Here is a 20,397-nt window from a genome sequence, read left to right as displayed (position 1 = left end):
GAATTACATCCCGGGTTAGCATAGATTAGATGTGTTGTTTTTATTAGATTACAATAGCATAGAATTAGATTAAAGTTTGAATTAGAATAGCTTAGATAGTTACTGTTAGATCAGCAACATCCAATTCTACACACACACACCCATAGATTGGGAAACTGGTCCCATTATCCCCTTTCGGACCAGCTATACCAAACGGATAAGGAGCTGCCAACCAAGGTCCGGACCGAGCGGGTATCCCCTTGTTGTTGAGCTAATTTTCAGGGCTTCAACATTTTTGGTGCTAGAAGGAGGGCCTGAACTATGAATGGCAAGTAAATCAAAATCTGAATACCATTCTGAGAGTAAATCGCCCTCATCATCTCCCCTGACTTCCCCATTACATTTAAATCTAGAGTCAGAAGTCGCTCGAGTATCAACCGCTGCTACACACCCTGATATTTCAGACCAATCTACCATTGAACCTCCTGAAGTTGAATCCCTAATTCAAAAACTTCAACGATTTTCCATCTCCCCTTAGAGGTCATATAAATCTCAAGGCAGCATCACTTCGCAGTACAACCCTGCTCATCCCCTGACCAGGCTAAAGAGTGAAAAGTTTGGTGTCTAGCCAACCGAATTACCTCTTCCCACCAGGAAAAGAGTGAGGAAATCACCGCAAGGGTATGACAGTGAGACTCTTTCATCTGCATCATCCATCTCAACTACTTCACTGCGAAGTCAACCATCCACACCTCCACTCCAGATCATAGTCCATCCATCCACTGGAACCCCCACAACCTCTCTTGAATCATCTACAATCATAGTATCCTCATCCTCCCAGCCACAGGATCATCTTCTGCACTTTCCTCTGTTAGTAGTTCAACAATGGCCCAGTCTCATTGGAACAACCCTGGGGCAGTCTTAATGCCTGCACCCTTGAGTCAAATACTGGCCCATCCTAAGAAATGGCTGCCTAAATTCAATCCCGAGGCAGGCATGCTGGCAGAAGAGCACATAAACAACTTCATGCTTTCCATTAATCTCAATGGAGTTACTAATGAAGATGTTGTTGTTCGGCTTTTCCCTATACACTGCAAGGACAACCGGGTCATGGTACTTTTCATTACCCTCTGGATCCATCACAAGTTGGGAAATCTTCAAGGACCAATTCCTAAACAAGTTTGGCGATGACAGATCAACGACAACGTTAATCAATGACCTATCCAATCTTAAAGCCGAAGCTAAAGAGCCTATTAAGGATTTCAATTTACGGTTCAACAAAATTTTTAACAAAATTCCTATTCTTCCCAGCCCAGCGAAGAAGTACGATGTCAATGGTATATTACCACTCTGCCATCAAACATAGCAATCTTTGTGGACAGGGAAAATAAAACAACCTTAGCTGATAACATGAAGGAAGTGATAGCAGTAGAAAAATGAATAGTAGCCTTGGAAAAGAGATCCGCGATAGAGGAACGTAAGTCCAAAAAAGTCAACTTCAAGGAAGACTCCAAGAAGAAACAAGCAAAAGATCTTTTTGATTTGGAAGGATTACAGAAATTTCTAAAGACCATGTCCAATGAGTTGGTCGAAATAAAAAACTAAGTAGCAGAAACTTCTTCTAAAAAGCCCTATAGAGCTTTTAAAAGAGGTCCTTCAATGGATGCAAAGCCACCAATGCCATTTCAAATGCTGAATCCGAGGAAGAGGAAGAGGAAATTGCCACTAAAGGGCAGACTGATGACGAAGAAGTTGTGGAATTACAAGGAATGTGGGATTTCATCCTCCCACAAGAAGAAGATCAAGAAGTATTTCCAGTTAGCACACGAAGCAAAAATCAGCTTGATCCTCCCCAAACTACCCCTAAGCAGAAGAGCGCAAGGTCTGCAACAAAGGATAAAGTCGTGACAAAGAAAACGACATCTAAAGCAACTCAAACTAGCCCAGTCCAAGTAGATGAAACGACTCCATCAAAAACACTGATAGTGTCGGATGAAATGGAGTACAATATTATTGATGACATGAAAAAGACTAGGGCTAATATCACCCTTTACGAACTAAGCAAGTTGAAACATCAACAGAAGATAATGATGAAAGAATTACATGCCGTGCCATTTGCACCTTTGCCTGTCGCTGTAATTTCTAAAGCTTCCCAAAACATGGGAGGACCTCCAACTAATGCGATCAGGAAGATTGATCCGAATGACATCACCTTGATTGGAGGAAGATCAAGATCTCACACTCCCCCATTTCTCCTTACTTATGAAATGTTCAATAAAAATGTGCACAATTATTTGGTAGATTCCGGTACTTCATCGAATATTTTACCCAAATCTATATGTGCCAAATTAAATGTTCAACCACAAAAATGTGTAGTGCGCATAGTTCAGCTCGATCGATCTCAAGTCGAAGTGATCGGCGAACTAAATCAAGTAACCATAAGATTGTCATCCAACCCAAAGGTATGTCAGGTTATTGACATTCTAGTTGCTGATATCCCATAATTCTATGGCTTAATTCTTAGCAGGGATTGGTCAGAGAAACTCCATGGATACTTCGCAACTGATTGGTCGTACATATGGCTGCCCTACAACGGTAAACCAAATCAAATAAAAGTTGAACGAGAGCTACACCAAAGTACATAGTAACGGAGTTAGAGGGAGAAAATGAACTGGTAGCGTATAACAGCAGTATCATTGGCAACTACTCGGTAGATTCTTTCCTCGGCAATTTCAATGCTCACGCGTCACCTTATTTAGAAATTTTTGTTTTGTCCCAAGTCAAAAAATTTTCTCGAACTGATGGTTCGAAATGTATTAATTTTTTAGATAAACCTGTAAATACATCTTTGTTTTGGAAATTATTTTTTGATGGCTCTAGATCTAACGAAGGAGCAGGAGCAGGATGCGTTCTGATTAGTCCAGAAGGAGAAAAGATCATGCTCACATGCAGACTCAAATTCGATTGCACAAACAACATAGTAGAATATGAGGCTTTGGTTCAAGGCCTGTACAAAGCAATCGGGTTAGATGTCAAGTATCTTCAAGTCTTTGGAGACTTTGAGATTGTGGTTAAGCAGGTACTTAACACTATACATTGCTTATCAGGTCACTTAAAACACTATCAATCTTTAGTACAAGATCTGACTGAGCATTTCATAGCATTTAATATTTCTTCAATCCCCAGACTCCAAAATGCTAGTGCAAACCTTCTGGCTAACGTAGCTTCCAAGCTTATTCCCTCCGAAGATTTTAGTCCCGATAGATTCTCAATAGAATTAATCTTTAGACCATCCATTCCTGACAACATCACAAATTGGAGAGTATTCAATGATGATCCTGATATCGTAAATTTCCTCATGTCTGAAGGATCCTACTCCAATCAAATAATTGACGAAGACCAGCACGATCGACAATTGCAACAAAATAGCACTAATAATGCTATACCTAAGTCGGTGGTCAAGTTAGAAGACTTATACGATTTGAAAGATCGGTTTAAGAGGTCTACCAATTCAAAACTCCACAGTTCAACCTTGAACTACGAATTAGTAAACCTAGGGACCGATGCTAAACCACAAAACATTAATCTAGACCTCGACCTAGCCCCTGAAGAGAAACTAGCATATATTCATCTTTTGAGACAATATAAAAATGTTTTTGCCTGGAATTATGATGAGCTGAAAACATACGACACTTCTATCATCCAACATACTATTCCTATGATCAATAACAAAAAACCTATCCAACAAAAGCTGAGAAAGATCCACCCCAATTTAGAAAATCAGATAAAAACTGAGCTCAATAAGTTACTGAAAGCCAGGATAATCTTTCCCGTCAGACATTCCAAATGGGTCTCCAATATGGTACCTGTTAGAAAGAAAAACGGATATATTAGGATTTGCATTGACTTTCAGAACCTTAAAAAAGCATCTCAAAAAGACAATTTTCCTCTTCCACCTATGGAGCAGATACTGCAGGCAGTGGCAGGCTCAGAGTTAATGTCTTTCTTGGATGGATTTTCGGGATACAATCAAGTGTTGGTACATCCTGATGATCAGTTGAAAACCACATTCAGAACTAAATGGGGTACATATGCATATCAAAAGATGCCATTTGGTTTAATTAATGCTGGTGCTACATTTTAGAGAGCCATGGACATCACATTCAAAAGTTTAGTCAATAAATCTGTAGTAATTTATTTGGATGATATAACAGTGTACTCCAAGAAGCGAAGCAACCATCTCAAAGACCTGAAACAAATCTTTCAACGATGTTTAAGGTATGGAATTTCACTTAACCCAAAGAAATCTTTTTTCGCATTAAGTGAAGGGAAACTTCTAGGATTCATAGTGTCAAAGCCCGGTATTCACTTTGATCCTGACAGAATCAAAGAAATTTCTGAAATATCCCTACCTCATAACAAAAAAGCCATGCAATCTTTCCTTGGTAAAATCAATTTTGTAAAGAGATTCGTTCCATATTTTTCGCGAATCATGTCTCCTTTGCAAACCATGATTAAAAATAATTCAAATTTTAAATGGGGTCAAGATGAACATGAAGCATTCAACCTGATCAAGCAAGCTATTATTAATGGTCCATCTTTAGCAACCCCAAATTTTTCAGAATCTTTCATTTTATACACATTTTCCTCAGATAAGTCATATGCCGCGATACTAACTCAAGCGAATCAAGAAAAAGCGGAAGCTCTAATTGCATTTTTTAGCTCAAATTTACAGGGTGCTGAAAAAAATTATTCAGACGTGGAGAAACAGGCTTATGCTATTTTCAAAGCGGTCAAATACTTCAGACCTTTCTTACTTAAAACCCATACTAAGATCATAGTACCATTTCCAGCGGTAAGGAATCTTCTAGTACAAAAGGACATCGGTGAGAAAAGGGCCAATTGGGTTACTACCTTACAGGAATACGACGTTGAGATCAAACTAGCAAACATTGTAAGAGGTCAAGGCTTCTGCAAAATGCTGGCTGGAGCATCGCAAATTTTTGAAACTCCATCTGAAAAGGTACAAATGTGTGAGGTAAGCCTAAATGATGCAAAATCATTATATGCTGATATCATTTATTATCTTAAGAATGGGTATGTTGCTTCACACCTTGATCATACTAAGAAAAGAGCTCTAAGATTGAAAGCTAAACAATATCAGCTCATAAATGATATTCTTTTCAGAAAAAATTATGATTCTGTTCTTCTTAGGTGTCTTGAAAAAACTGAAGCTGAAAAAGTTTTGCAGGAACTCCATGATGGGCCAGCAGGCAGGCACTATGCTGGAGATGCTACTGCACATAAAATCTTACACGCAGGATATTACTGGCCCACGCTTTTCAAAGACTCGCACAGTTACGTGAGGAAATGTCAAGTCTGCCAAACTACTGCTGGAAGACAGAAGAAGCCATCCCTACCACTACAGCCGGTAAACATCGAGCAACCTTTCAGTCAGTGGGGCTTGCACATAATAGGTGAGATCATTCCTCACTCTTCTAAGTAGCATAGATACATCCTCGTGGCAACAGATTATTTTACTAAATGGGTAGAAGGAGTTCCGCTCAAGACAGCTAATTTTGAAAATATTATTGAGTTCATAGATCAATTTATAATCACTAGGTTTGGATTACCATCTGCTTTAATGTTTGATAATGCATCATACTTTTTTGGAAATGAAATGACTGAATTTGCACTTAAAAGAGGATTCAAACTTAAATATTTGGCCAATTACTATTCGCAAGGTAATGGGTTAGCTGAGTCAACAAAAAAAAACCTAATCAGGATTATTAAAAGAACATTTGACCAGAATCAAAAGAATGGCACAAAGCTTTGGTATATGCTTTATGGGCAGATAGGATAACGCAAAAAGCTTCAATCGGCACTTCTCCCTTTAATTTAGTTTATGGGAAAGAAGTGGTTCTTCTGATTCACTTAGCCATTCCCTCTTTGTCTTTAGTACAATACATTGATGAAGTACCCACTTCCTCCTTACAGCTGAGACAAATGGAAATAATTAAATTAGAAGAACAACGAGAACAAGCTAAGAAAATGCATGCTCATCATCAAGTGCTAGTAAAATCCTCTTTTGTTTCAAACATAATGAACAGAGTAGATTTTCAGATGGGAGATTTAGTTTTAAAGTGGGATAAGGCTCATGAAGAAAAGGGCAAACATACAAAATTTCAAAGGATGTGGCTTGGCCCTTTTCAGATTGTTGAAGTCATAGGTCCATCAACATTTGTGTTACATGATTTAGCAGGTAAGAGAGATCCTTTGCCTGTTAATGGACAAATTATCAAGAAATATTTTCCATAGAAGATTATTCTTCTATTTTTGTAGAATAGTTTTTGTTTTTATAATAAAACCAATTGTGAGTGGTTACATTAGGTATTTACGAAAAAGACACCAATTCTCTTTTAGATTTTTAGCTTTTCGCTTGTATAAATAGAAAATCTTTTGGAAAATTGATATTTATTATTGATAGATACAGTTAAAAACTTTAGCCTAGATATGATACTAGTTTCAACTTCAAAAAATTTGATGAAAGCAACCTTTAGTGAAGAAATTTTTTTATATCAGCACAATTAAAGGTATCAATAACAAAATGAAGATTCTCTGTAGAACAACTGTTTCCAAAAACTCTATTATTGTCATCCAGAGCTATCTTAAGGAAACAATTACTTCCTCCCTGCTAAGGAAAATCGCAGCTTTCAGAGGGATAATCCAAGGATACACTATATCTTGAATAATAAGAGGTCTCATCACGAGCCGGCTTATCATGATCACATATATTATAACTTGCTGACTTTGCCAATACTGTCCACTACAACAGGGCAATGACTCAAGATTGTTGCAATCAAAAGACAAGGGATCTCATCACGAGCTAGCTTGTTCAACAAAGTTATGAATCAAGTGAGTGACTGTGTCATAATTTGGCTACCAAACCAAGACATTGTTCTTTAAGAATAAAAAAAAAATCAAAGCAATAAGTGCGGATATGGATTCTTCTTTGAAAGTTGTAGGACACCTTGAGTAGGATACAGGATCATTGCTAGGTAACAGGTAACCCTATCGAGGCTATAAACGCCTACTAGCAATGAGCATATTTAAAACTGGTTTACAGAGGAGACTTTATTTTATCTTTACAAGACCAAGTAATGGCTGATGTAAAAACAAGGACTAGCCTCAGGAAGCAAATAATTAGAATAAAAAGAGGTTGAAACAAAATATCATTGACAGTTTAAAGCATTATGTACTCTATCTTTCCATAACAAAGTTTAATTTTCTGAAAAATTTTCTGTTTTGGAAGTTTGAAAAATTCAATAGAAAAACAGAGATAATTGGTTCTTCCAAGTGAATCACCAATTGTTGTGGCCACCAACAACCCCCCTCCTTACTTAGTATTAGCAATAACACTAGGTAAGTGGGGACCCTTAGTAAAAAATTTAAAAATTCAACTAAAACTCATGTATTATACTCAAGAAAATATCGCATCGCTCGAAGAGGATAGGACATTTCCTTGTGAGTAGAATGATAAACTGCGAGAGTGCGACGCGAAATCCATCGCATCGCATGCATTAAAAAACACTCATATTCGAAAAACCTTAAGAAATCGCCGATGGCCGATATGCGACATCGCATATCACAACATCGCATAAACAGCACATAACCATTTAACGATTATAACAAATCTGCGATCTTGTGCTAACACGATACTGCGATCGGCGATCTTGCGATCGCGCGATATAGCAATCTGCGATTCTGCTGTAAACATGATCGGCCAACCCTGCGATAACACATCTTAATGAAAATGCGATAACACGATAACGTGATGATGCGATGCTGCGATACGAATCGCAGAAATTGTCCATCGCAAATTTTCCTCGGCTCAGCATTCAAGAAAAGTTGTCCATAAACCAAAAATTGGATACGCGCTTTAAAGAAAATTAATGAATGTACGCCAAGTGTTAATGAAAGACATTTTTGTGTTTTTCAAAGAGTTAGTTCACGTCAGGTGGCATGTTTTTGTACATTCGTAGAGCTCAGAGCTTTCTTGACAATTTTTATTATCATTACTCTCTCCTTATGTGTGAACTGCAGGAATGAAAAAATAGAAACAATATGAAGCAATGTGCAGGGAGCGATTAAGGAAAAGGTAAAGCTCCAATGCTCGGAAGCAGAGAAGAGATACCCTCATGAACAGATACCACGTGTAACAGATCCACAAATTCCATAGTGCGGCTGAGCTATCCATTACAGATCTGTTAGTTAGAGCCATGGTTGAATGAGTAGTTGAACAATGCTGATATCAATAGGCGATTTAACGCTCAAGGCTAGAAGCTCATGAAAGCAGTATGTTTACAAAATTTTGAAGCTTATACCCGGTAAAGGAAAGGCGCTAAAGGCGAAAACGCACCAGAAAGGCCCAGATCAAAGAACGGAGGCAGTTTTCGATGCGCGATTAGTGCCTAGCGCTAATCGCGCATCGCTAAGAAAATTGCTCAAAAAGAAAAGTCCCTAACTGTTCAGTCATTCATAAGCCCGCAAACACAAGAAAGCAAAGGCAGAGGCAATTTGAGGGTTATCCAAGTGGAATTTGGTTTATTACTGAGCATACACAGTAAATCCACATAGCCAGAGAATCATTTTCAAAGTATATATGCTATTTTGCTGGAAAAAAATGGTGCCAGGGCTTGCCATTTCTATTTGCTTAGCTCAACCAAAAGCGGAAGACAGTCAGCCGACTCTACCCAGGAAAATATTGAATGCCTGCAACATTAAGGAGCAAATGCATAAATAGTTAGATATTAGATTTAATTTTTAGAAATAATTTTGCTTAGAAAAAGGGCGGTCATTTAAACCGTATCCTGAATCTGTGTAATTAAGTTATTTAGTTAGTAGTATTTAAACCCTTCTCATGCATTTAGAGAAGGGTCCAGAAATTTATCAAAAACTTGTCCTCGTTACATGCACTTTTTCACCCTCAGAGGAGGTTTTGGTGAATGAATGGATCAAGATTTATTGATGTTTGCATTTGATATCTGCTACTGATGTTGCACTTCTGTACTCTTAGTAGATGTTAGAGCAAGGAGAGATAAATCGTTATTGCTTGAAGCTTATGAGTAGGACCAGTCACAAATGGTACTTTTATCTCTTGACCATTTCTGCTTATATGTTAAATTGATATACAGTTTTTAGTTGTTTATATGTTATTGCATGAATGCTTGAGTTACCATTTGGCACTTTTGTACATTGGTAGCTATTTATTTATGTTTAATGTATGAATAGCTTATTATGCGATATGTTGTTCACAACTGTTTTGCCTAACTTTTTATGCGAAATAATTCATCTTAATTGATTTCGTTTCTTATAATCGCTGAATGATCTTTATTACCAGTTGTTATTTGAAATCTCTTTAGATTGCATAATAGAAGAATTACATCCCGGGTTAGCATAGATTAGATGTGCTGTTTTTATTAGATTACAATAGCATAGAATTAGATTAAAGTTTGAATTAGAATAGCTTAGATAGTTACTGTTAGATCAGCAACATCCAATTCTACACACACACACCCATAGATTGGGAAACTGGTCCCATTATCCCCAGTCGGACCCGCTATACCAAACGAATAAGGAGCTGCCAACCAAGGTCCTGACCGGGTGGGTATCACCCTTGTTGTCGACCGATTTTTGGGGCTTCAACAGGACCATCACTATATGCGACATTGGTGACGGACCTTAGAGGTGCATCACAGGCATGACCCTCACCAATGAACTTTTTTTTTGTACTGATTGTTCATAACCATTGGACGCATGTTCCAAGGTCTCTTAGACTCTCTATGATGGTTCACCTTCCACACCATAACCCTTAGTTGATTAGGTGTCTAATAGACTAGATTTCCTATAAAACATGTGTAGCATGCAAGTTTTTGCATTGAGGACAATGTTTTCACACATGTATCACCTTATGTGACCAAGAAATAAAGGAATAAGCTTGTGTCTCATGTTGGTCTATTTCTTACTCTTTGCATATGTGATACATTCAATAGCCCTATGACAAAAATCGTTACATGAGAAATAGTGACCATATAAAGGAATATTATACCTTACTATTGATGACCTTTGTGATAAGGGAAATATTCCTTTGATTCATTCTTGTGGGTACTTCTCAATTTTCTACTTCTTTTGTTGAGTTGTCTTGACCTCTTTATTTGTGCAATTTTTTGTTATATGTCCAAATTTTTGACAGCGTAAACACTTGACATTTCTTAGTATGGGAGCAATATATTTTCTCGGGGAATGTACCTTTCTTGCTAGTGACTTTCCTTCTTCATGTTACTACTAGCTTCTCCAATATTTTCTACTTTGCTGGTAGTTACTTGAGCACTAGATCCAGTCCTTTCTAATTCTTATTTTGTAAAATTTTCTTAAGCTCTCAATTCCTCATATTTGTCCTTAATATACTTCATATAATTGCTCACTTCCTCTTTATTTCTCGTTTCATCCTACAACTAGGTTTTGAAATCGATATTTTTTCCTTGAAGTTATGTTGTCTTTCTTCAAGAATTTGAAGCATTTTCTTCAAATCTCTATTTTCAAGTGAAATAATTTGTATTATATCCAATGTCGATATAAGTTGAATTTTATCTTCAACTAGTCTCTCCTTTTCTCCACTATCACTATTGATTTCTTGTCCAAAGGGATTACCTCCACTTCTATCCAAATAATCAATATCATTCATCTAGTTATCATATTCTAACCCATCAATCTCAAGAGAATCATCATCATTACATGTGCAAGGAAACCTAGTAATTCTTGATGACCATTGTTAACAAGAAAGAAGAGGGGTTCATCTGAATTTGATTTTCTTTTGATTTTTTTGTTGCTCTTCTTCTTTGAGACAAATTATTATATTTGGCCATGTTCCACAATCTACTCTAGAGATGTTAAGATTCACTAGAGAGAATCGACTTTGATACCACTTGTTAGAAATGTATATCACTATTTCGTGGGGGAGGGGGGTGAATCAGTAGTGATGGCTCTTATAAAAATTTTGCACTTTTTCTGAAATCACTAAACAATTGTACACATCATAAGATTAGTAGATAAATGGAGCATAAATCGACACATAAGAGTCGTGATAAACATAAAAACCAACACGCACAAGGAGACACATGTATTTATGGTGGAAACACTAAAGGGACAAAAAAGCCTATTGTTTTTGTGTTGGTTCTTGTTCTCTTATTATTATATAAATCAAATACATTTTTAGTTTTCCACCACTAGCTAGGAAGTATCTACTCACAAGAATTTGCAAGTCACCACCTACTAAGATCCACCACTTCCAATAATCCTGACCTAACCATGAATGGACTATCTAACCACAACTTGATGTAGATACCACTCCTAATATGTCATTTTTCTAGCCACCACCAACATGCAGAAACCGCCCTTTTCTTGTTTAGACTCTATTGAACGTATGCCCCAACCTTCTCAAACTCTTGGAGTGATGATTTCATTAATTTTCAAACTAGACTCCAAGAAGAAATAAACAGCTCAACAACAACACATCATCCCTATAAAAAAAATAAAATCTGTCAAAAAATAAACATTTATCACAAACAATATTCTGATGAATGGAATAGTAACAACCATGCGCTACATGATCTTCAATCATTCCTTATTCCATCCCCTCTCTCTCTCTGCATAAAATGTTGGATGAAACACACTTCTACTACCCTCTGCGACACTTGCAAACTACTTCATATTTTCTACATAATGTTCCTCACAACTCACACAATATTCTCTTCTCTCATACTTACTCAACCAACAATACAACCAACCTCAACTTCTCAAAGAAATCTACAATATATAATTTTCTAGAATGATTAAAATTATAATTGCAATCAGAGTAATGCAGAGCTAATCATTTATGTTCAAATGCTCTTGAGTGATCCAATATTTGTCTGTTTATCCTCCTTGACATTATCCTCCATGATATTAATTGAATGAGAGATATTATCAACTTAAGCCTTCTTCTATACAACTTCCTTATATTTTTTTACCAATTACCAAGTGTAATTACCATAGGAAATGCCTTTGGAAATTACTGGAATGCACACAAAATTTGAGAGAAACCATTTATAGAGTGTAACACTCTTCCTCCTTTAGAGAAATGCATTATAACACACCCTAGTAGAATAATAATCTATGCTATAACCCAAGTTATCCTCTTGTGGCCTATGTTACCCTGTATTCTCAAGACAAACCTTAGTTAAACTACTTCAACACCTCCATAACATTTACATCTTCCTCTGCAAGAAGCTCGAAAACATGTAGAGAATCTGGAAACCTATGTCAAGCCTCTAATCACCATGTCAAAACATCCAAACTTGTTCAAATTGCTCTGCAAGTATCATGACATCATCATAAGACTCCGAGTGCCAAGGTCCTCTACATTTACCGATGACTCTACTACCAATCACAAATATTGTGATACAATCTAGGTTGACATCATCACAAGACAAATACTGCTAAGTTATTGTTGACATCAATGCCTACACGACACTGCCACCATTAATATATGTACTATATTTTATAAAAATGTAACAAACTCATCAACACCTTGATAAATTATGTATTAAGGTGTGCAAAGGTGACATGGAAAATACTACTATAGGAGATAGAAATAGGGAGAAGCATTCATTACTAGTGCTTAAGGTAGCTATCCACATGAGTACATCATATATTGAGGGTGTCAAGAGGAGCACCTGTGATTGGATTTGATTGAATTTTAGGCTTATCTTACCACTATTTCCCATTACATACTTATGGAATTTAAGAGAATTTGGCATTGATATTGAGAAGGTGAGATGGAAGGAAATTGTCAAGTTTTTATGCTACCACCCAAGCGAAATAAAAACTTACCCTATTGTTTGTGATTTTTTATTTCAATGCTTCATTTCATTAAATTTTATAGAAGAAAATGTAGCCAAGGAGTAGATATTACGCTATTCACCAAAAATGGGTATCATCTCAAAACCCTTCTCAATATTAGTAACAATAGTAGTAGAGGTAGAGTCATAATTAGAAACAACAAAAGAAAACTTATTACTAACAATCATAGTGTAAGTAGAGTCATCAAAAACAACAAAGTTAAAGAAATTTTTGGGATACGTAGTGTGAAAAATACTAATAAAGCTACGAAATAAGTAGTGATGAATAGGTAACCTTGACTTCATTTATTTTTATTACTTGAGGATATATAAACCTCTATGTTAGGGGGTGGATATAATAGGCTTGTAAAATGAACTGTCTTGTTCATCTTATATAGACAATTAACTTGAATCTTGAATAATTTATTTTTTTACCATCACTTATCTTGATGTCCATTAATTGATGAACTTTGTGGCTAATGACATTTTATAGAAAAATAATGTACAATGTTAATTCTGGTTAAATTTGTATGAGTTTTCATAATGATAGGGAATTAACATGGCAATTGTTGAAGAGTTCATTTATGTATCCTTAACCACTATTTCTGCAGAATTTTTTTTAAATGTATTTCCCATCATTTCATTATATCTTTGGCACTTGTCCTCATCATAGAAAGGAAAAGGAAAAGTGATAAACTACAAGAATTCCATTATGTTTCATGTATACATTCATCAATTTAGACAAAAGATAATGTAACAATTGGTAGAGTATTTTGGCACACAATATTGATATTCCCTAGTGACCTAAATAGAGAAAAAATTGGCACTACAAAAGTACACATCCATAGTACACCAACTCAAGAAGGATGGGGATTGATGAACATTCCACAACAACATAATATAAGTGGACGATAATCATGATTGGCCTCATGAATATTCAATAAATGATTTGATCTATTGAAAAAGGATGATTATGAGCCCGAAAATCATTTTCCTCAATAAGACGCCATAATTGATAAACATAAATATGGTGATTTTATGGGTAATATTATTCGTAAAAAGGTTTGAGTCCCTTGCTAAGAATCCATGGCTTCTTTAGTATAAACATTCTCATTTATATCTTAAGCGAAGGTATACCAATGTATATTTTTAAGATTCCATATAGTTAAGATTAGAAAGTTATAGATTTGAGTTTATAATCTTGAAGTTAGTGATGAAATATAAGACATATGCTCTTGAGTTAATTTATGTTTCAAGGAATAAATCCACTAGAATTCTTATAGTAGATACCACTTAGAGAGGTCGTTTGTGAATGTACCTTTATGTTTATGTATTCATTGCATGTGTTTTACATTCTATTGTGATTTCCTTTATATGTAGAACGTTTATGTTGATGTGATTATCCTTTTAATAGAATATGATAAACCAATGGTTCATAGAGAATATATTGTTGTAACTCAGCTCACTATAGCTTGGGCTTATTTCTAAACCATTGATTATTTCCTTCAATAATTAATATTTATATAGAAATGATATTTGAACATTTTAGTCTAAAATAGTTGCATTCCTTGTAGCACTATCTGATAAGCCACAATGTTAAGTGTTATTTAAGCTTGATGTTAACTAAGAAACCAATACACTTATACTTTTATATTGGTATGCAGTATAGGACCCCTCATGGTCCCATTATACTATAATTGCACCCTTAGCACCATATATATATATCTATATATATATATATATATATATATTTATAGACACTAAGGAGATCAAGCCTTCAAATCATCAAATATTTCCTTCTTATTTATATTTACTCTAAAAGGAGGTTTTTCCCTTGATGTGGACTAAAATTACTAGTTTCTTATCATTTTCAAGGTGCAAGGATCATAACATTTGGTATCAGAGCTCATGACCATATGGTTTCTTTGCTTCAAACAAGTCATGGTGGAATTTTCACTCGAGCCATTTTTTTGGGTGGTTTCAAATGGTAAAACCTAGGGAAGATTAAGAAGGCATATCTAGAAATATCTAGTTCAAGTTTTAGATCTTGGTTTTCTATATTTTTGTACATATGGTCCAAGGAAGGTAGGTTTCGGAATGCTCCTAAATTCTATCTCAAATAGGTTAATTCAAAATTTTCACTAAAATGTTTTTTTTTTTTTGTGAGGCTTCAAACCATGAAGCTTGGAAAAAGTTAAGATGAATACCATCTTGTCCAAGTTGCATATATTATTTCTCTATACTTTAATAGATGTGATCCAATGAAATTTGGGTTTATGTATGCTCCAGAACTCAGTGCTAAACATTTTAGTTTGGAATTTTTGTTATAGCCTTTTTCTTGTAAGGATTCATAAAGTGAAATGTGTTGGGAATAATGATTGTTATTAGAAAAAACCCATAGGTGTTAGTCAATGATAGCATCGTCAAAGATAAGGATCCACAAGAGGTCGTTAGTCCATATCGTGAAACACAGAGGGAGCATTGATTTATCTAATATACAACAATCTCCCCCCACAACACGAGTCGGGTTTGTATCGAACTCGTGACCTACGATCCAATACCACTTGTTGGGAATCACAATTTCCATTAGATCAAAACCAAAAGGTGTTAGTTAACAATCACATCATCATAGATAAGGATCCATGAGAGGAGGTTAGTAGATGTTGTGAAACACACAGGGAGTGTTGGTTTATCCAATGTCCAACAAAACATAGACCATATTAACGATAAAACTTATGGAACATCTGGTTCCATTTTTAGAATTTGGTTTAAAATTATTTTAGTTTTATACCTTATTGATGTTAGGGTTTTTGAATATTTCATGAAATAAATTTTAAACAGGTCAACTTGATATTTTTTGCTATATCTTCTTGTATGGAAAATTTCAGAGTGTGGAATCTTCAAGAATTGTAGGAGACATATATAAGTACCTCAAGGATGTGTCCTATAATAATATTTCAATAATTGGACATGTAGCATGCTATAAATATATTCTAGTGGAAACAGGAAGGAAATTAGGAAGTTTTTGGAAATCTACTATAATTTTAGTTCACACCTCTAAAATGGCGGAAACTACATATTCAAGTATTATAAATTGAATTTTATATCCATAAGGCCTCAAATATCATAGATATATCAGTAAATCTTTATCCATTCTCATATTCTACAAATTAAGGTATGTAACTTACTAGTGACCTAATTGTTCAGTTGAATATCCCCTTTTTTTGTTGTAATAGAGAGGTGGGATATTATTATTTTTTGTCACACCTCCTAGGAAAGATACTATACCAGGTAAATATATTGAAGGACCATCCTGGTCTTATGAATAATGTGAATACTTATAATTTAGGTTACCTTAGTTATATAAAAAACATAATGAAATGGATGGTAGAATGATGAAAAGGATAGATTTATCACATTCTTAGGAAAATATTAAAAGAGAAATGGAAAATAAGATGAATTAAAATAAGGAATGAATAGAAAAGAAAATTAATGAAATGGAGGAAAAACAAAAGTCTATGATTGCCATGGAAAATGTCCTCTTGGAAAGGCTTCCTAAAAGGGATGTGGAGATCCAAAAGAATCATTTTGTTAATAATCAATCACATGTGGGGAGTACACTATTAAGATTGGATAGAAAAAAAATTGAATCAAAGAACCATAATTAGGAATTTTTAATCCACTATTCACATCATTAGGGATTCAAGGAAACACCATGAAACTAGTACATTACAAATATTGATATGAGGAAATTTGATGGAAATGATCCTGCTACATGAATATCTCAGATGGATCAATACTTTGATCTACACCAAGGGGCATCCTTAAAAAAGGGTAAATATTGCATCAATGTTCTTAGAATAAGACCAACATGTATGGTACCAATGAATTTATGAAAGAGAAAAGGATTTTTTTATATTGATCCATTTTTACAGAGGAATTAAGAGCACATTATGGGATATCAACAGAAACATATTTTCTAGTCAATTGCTAAATCCTCGAAAATAAGATCCAGTTAAATAGCACATTCAACAATTCCAAAAGTTGAGTCTTAAAGTAAATAATATTTCAGAGGATCACTTGTTATACCTATTTATGGGAATTTTAAAGGAAAGCATCCAACAAGAGGTGTTTCTCCTTAAACCTAAATCTCTAGAGCATGAATTTATGTTGGCGAGGAAAAATTAAAGTAAAAATATGGTGTTATGAAACCAGCTCAAGAAAAGATAGAAAAGATAGATCAACGCCTTAGAATTCAGCCTCTTCGAGGGGGAAACCTCCTTTACATTACATAAATGAACAATTATTGCATGATACAAATGACAAAACCTCCTTTCTATATATAGGAGTCTAGGGAGTCACAATATAATCTAGCCGACCTAACAATAATAATATAAAGCCACAAAAATAACAATAGAGGGATTCTATGGGGCACAGAAATAACAATATGGGGGTAATAGGGGCACAACAATATAAATAAGGGGTATAACTACAATAGTAATGGGGTAATCACTAGTATTATAGGGACCCAACATGCCCCTCTCCTTCAAAAAAGTGTTGTCCTCAACGCTTGAGTAGTTCTGGATACTTCTGCATAAAATTCTCATCCTCCCATGTGGAATCTTTAGCGGATAAGTTCTTCCACTTGATAAGATACTTTGAAATTGATCGATTTCGTAGCTGTCGAGTTCTTGTTTCTGTGACTGCTTCTTGTTCCAATATAATTTTTCCTTCCTCGTCAAGTTCTAGCAATATTGTTTGAATTGGGAGCTTGTCGCCTATAAACTTCTTTAAACATGAAACATGGAAAATTGGGTGCAATCGAGAAGCTACAGGAAGCTCCAATTTGTATGCCATAGTACCAATCTTTTGCAACACCTTGTACGGACCATAATACTTTGGTGATAATTTATTATCCTTCTTAGCTTGATTTAGGGACATTTTCTTATATGGTTGTAGCCGTAGGAATACCCAATCACCTACATCAAAACTTCTTTCACTGCGATGTTGATCTGCCTGTTGTTTCATTCTATTTTGTGCCAACACGAGGTTATCCTTTAAGAGTTGGAGGACTTGTTGTTGATGTTCGATGTGATATTCCACTGCCTGAACCTTAGAATTTTCTCTTAAATATGATGTGATGGATGGTGGTTGATACCCATAAAGTGCCATAAATGGGGTCATTTTTGTTGCTGTATGGAAGGAAGTGTTATACCACCATTCAGCCAGAGGCAACCATTTGACCCATTGTGTCTGTTTATCAGATACAAAGCAACGAAGATATCCTTCCAAACATTTGTTTACTATCTCAGTTTGCCCATCAGATTGAGGATGATAAGATGAGCTATGAGCTAACTGAGTACCGAGACAAGAAAATAATTCTGTCCAAAAATTTCCAGTGAAAATGGGATCTCTGTCACTTACAATAATCTTTGGGTTTCCATGTAGCTTTTGAACTGTTTCCATAAATGCAGTAGAAACTGTACTGGCTTTAAATGGATGTGATAATGCACAAAAGTGTGCATACTTGGTAAGTCTGTCAACTACCACCATGATGACACTCTTTCCCTTAGACTTGGGTAAACTTGTGATAAAATCCATTGAAACCTCCTCCCAACGTTGGCTTGGAATGGATAAAGGTTGTAATAGACCCGGTGTCTTAATTGTTTCAACTTTATTTTGTTGGCAAACCAAACATTCCGCCACAAACTTTTGAATATCTGATTTAAGGCCATCCCAAAAAAATTCCTTCTTAACCCTGTGGTAGGTTTTTAAAAATCCTGAGTGCCCTCCTAAGGGAGAAGTGTGCAATTCCATAAGAATCTTTTGTTTTAGCTGGGAATTCTTACAGAGGTATAAGCGATATTTGTACCATAACGAATCATTTTTCCAGCTAAATGTATTAGAAGTAGTGGAATCTTGTTGTAGCTTTCGAATAAGTGCCCACACTTCTTCGTCATTCTTCCATTCCTCCCTTGCTTCGTTTATCCAATCTGGTTGGATAATAGAAATGGCACACAACAATGCTTCCACATCCTCATCCTTTCTTGAGAGTGCATCTGCCACCACATTGTGCTTCCCTTTTTTGTAGATGATTTCAAAGTCATAACCCAACATCTTTGTGACCCACTTTTGTTGCTCTTCAGAGGATAATCTTTGTTCTAAAAAGTATTTAAGGCTATCATGATCCGTTTTTACCTTGAAGTGTCTTCCCATTAGGTAGGGTCGCCATTTCTTAAGTGCATGGAGTATTGCCAACATTTCCTTCTCATAAATAGCTTTGCTTAAAAACTTTCCCTTGATTGGATGACTTTCAAAAGCAATGGGTCTTTCATCTTGCATTAGAACAACACCAATTCCATTTCCTGAAGCATCACATTCCACAATAAAGGTTTTTGTGAAGTCCGGTGTAGCTAAGACCGGTGCTTGGCACATTGCCTCTTTAAGATGTTCAAAGGCCTTTGTTGCTTCCGGAGTCCATGAAAATGAATCTTTCTTCAATAATGTTGTTAGAGGTGCTGCTATTCTCCCATAATTCTTAACAAACTTGCGATAATACCCTGTCAACCCAAGAAATCCTCGCAGATGCTTTATGGATGTGGGGATTTTCCATTCCTTAATGGCTTTAATTTTGCTAGGGTCTACCTTAACTCCTTCATGAGATACAATATGACCCAAATATTCCACCTCCTGGACTCCAAAGAAACATTTGGATCTTTTTGCATATAATTGTTTCTCCTCCAATAGTTGTAGCACCCTGTCAACATGTTCAACATGATCCTTCCAAGACTTGCTGTAGATTAGTATATCATCAAAAAATACTAACACAAATTTTCTAAGGAATGGTTTGAAAATTGAATTCATCAAACCTTGAAATGTTGAAGGTGCATTGGTAAGGCCAAAAGGCATGACCAAAAATTCATAATGACCCTCATGAGTTCTAAATGCCATTTTCGGAATGTCTTCAATCTTCATTCTGATTTGATGATATCCTGAACGAAAATCCAACTTGGTGAAGTAAATTGATCCATGCAATTCATCCAGTAATTCATCAATGACAGGAATGGGGAACTTATCTTTAATAGTGAGCTTGTTGAGCTCCCTATAATCCGGACACATGCGCCATGATCCATCCTTCTTGTGCACCAATACTATTGGAGCTGAGAAAGAACTTTGACTCGGTTGAATTATACCAGCCTCTAGCATTTCTGCAACCATACGTTCAATTTCACTTTTTTGGACATAGGGATATCTGTACGGCCTGATGTTTGGAGGAACACTTCCTGGAATCAGATGAATAGCATGATCATGATCACGCATAGGTGGGAGACCTTTGGGAGTCTCAAATACCTTGGAATGATTGTCCAGGAATTTTTGGAGATCTGGAGAAATAGATGATTCCAATGTGGAAACATCTAGCGAACATAATTGTGCAATTACACCTCTTTGCTCCTTTTTTAGAAGCTTTGTCATGCCATTA

General features: G+C 35.7%; 1 pseudogene; it reads right to left on the bottom strand.

Moving 5' to 3' along the window:
* Nucleotides 1-20,397, bottom strand: part of LOC149178279 (2-Cys peroxiredoxin BAS1, chloroplastic pseudogene) — a 134,299-nt pseudogene that overhangs the window by 66,632 nt on the left and 47,270 nt on the right.

This window comes from Pinus tabuliformis, chromosome 4_1, assembly GCF_031772625.1.
Source record: "Pinus tabuliformis cultivar Carrire ecotype Pingquan chromosome 4_1, CPIR1, whole genome shotgun sequence".
NCBI lineage: Eukaryota > Viridiplantae > Streptophyta > Pinopsida > Pinales > Pinaceae > Pinus > Pinus tabuliformis.
Note: the sequence above shows the minus strand (reverse complement) of the source record. Positions and strands in the feature narration are given on the sequence as shown.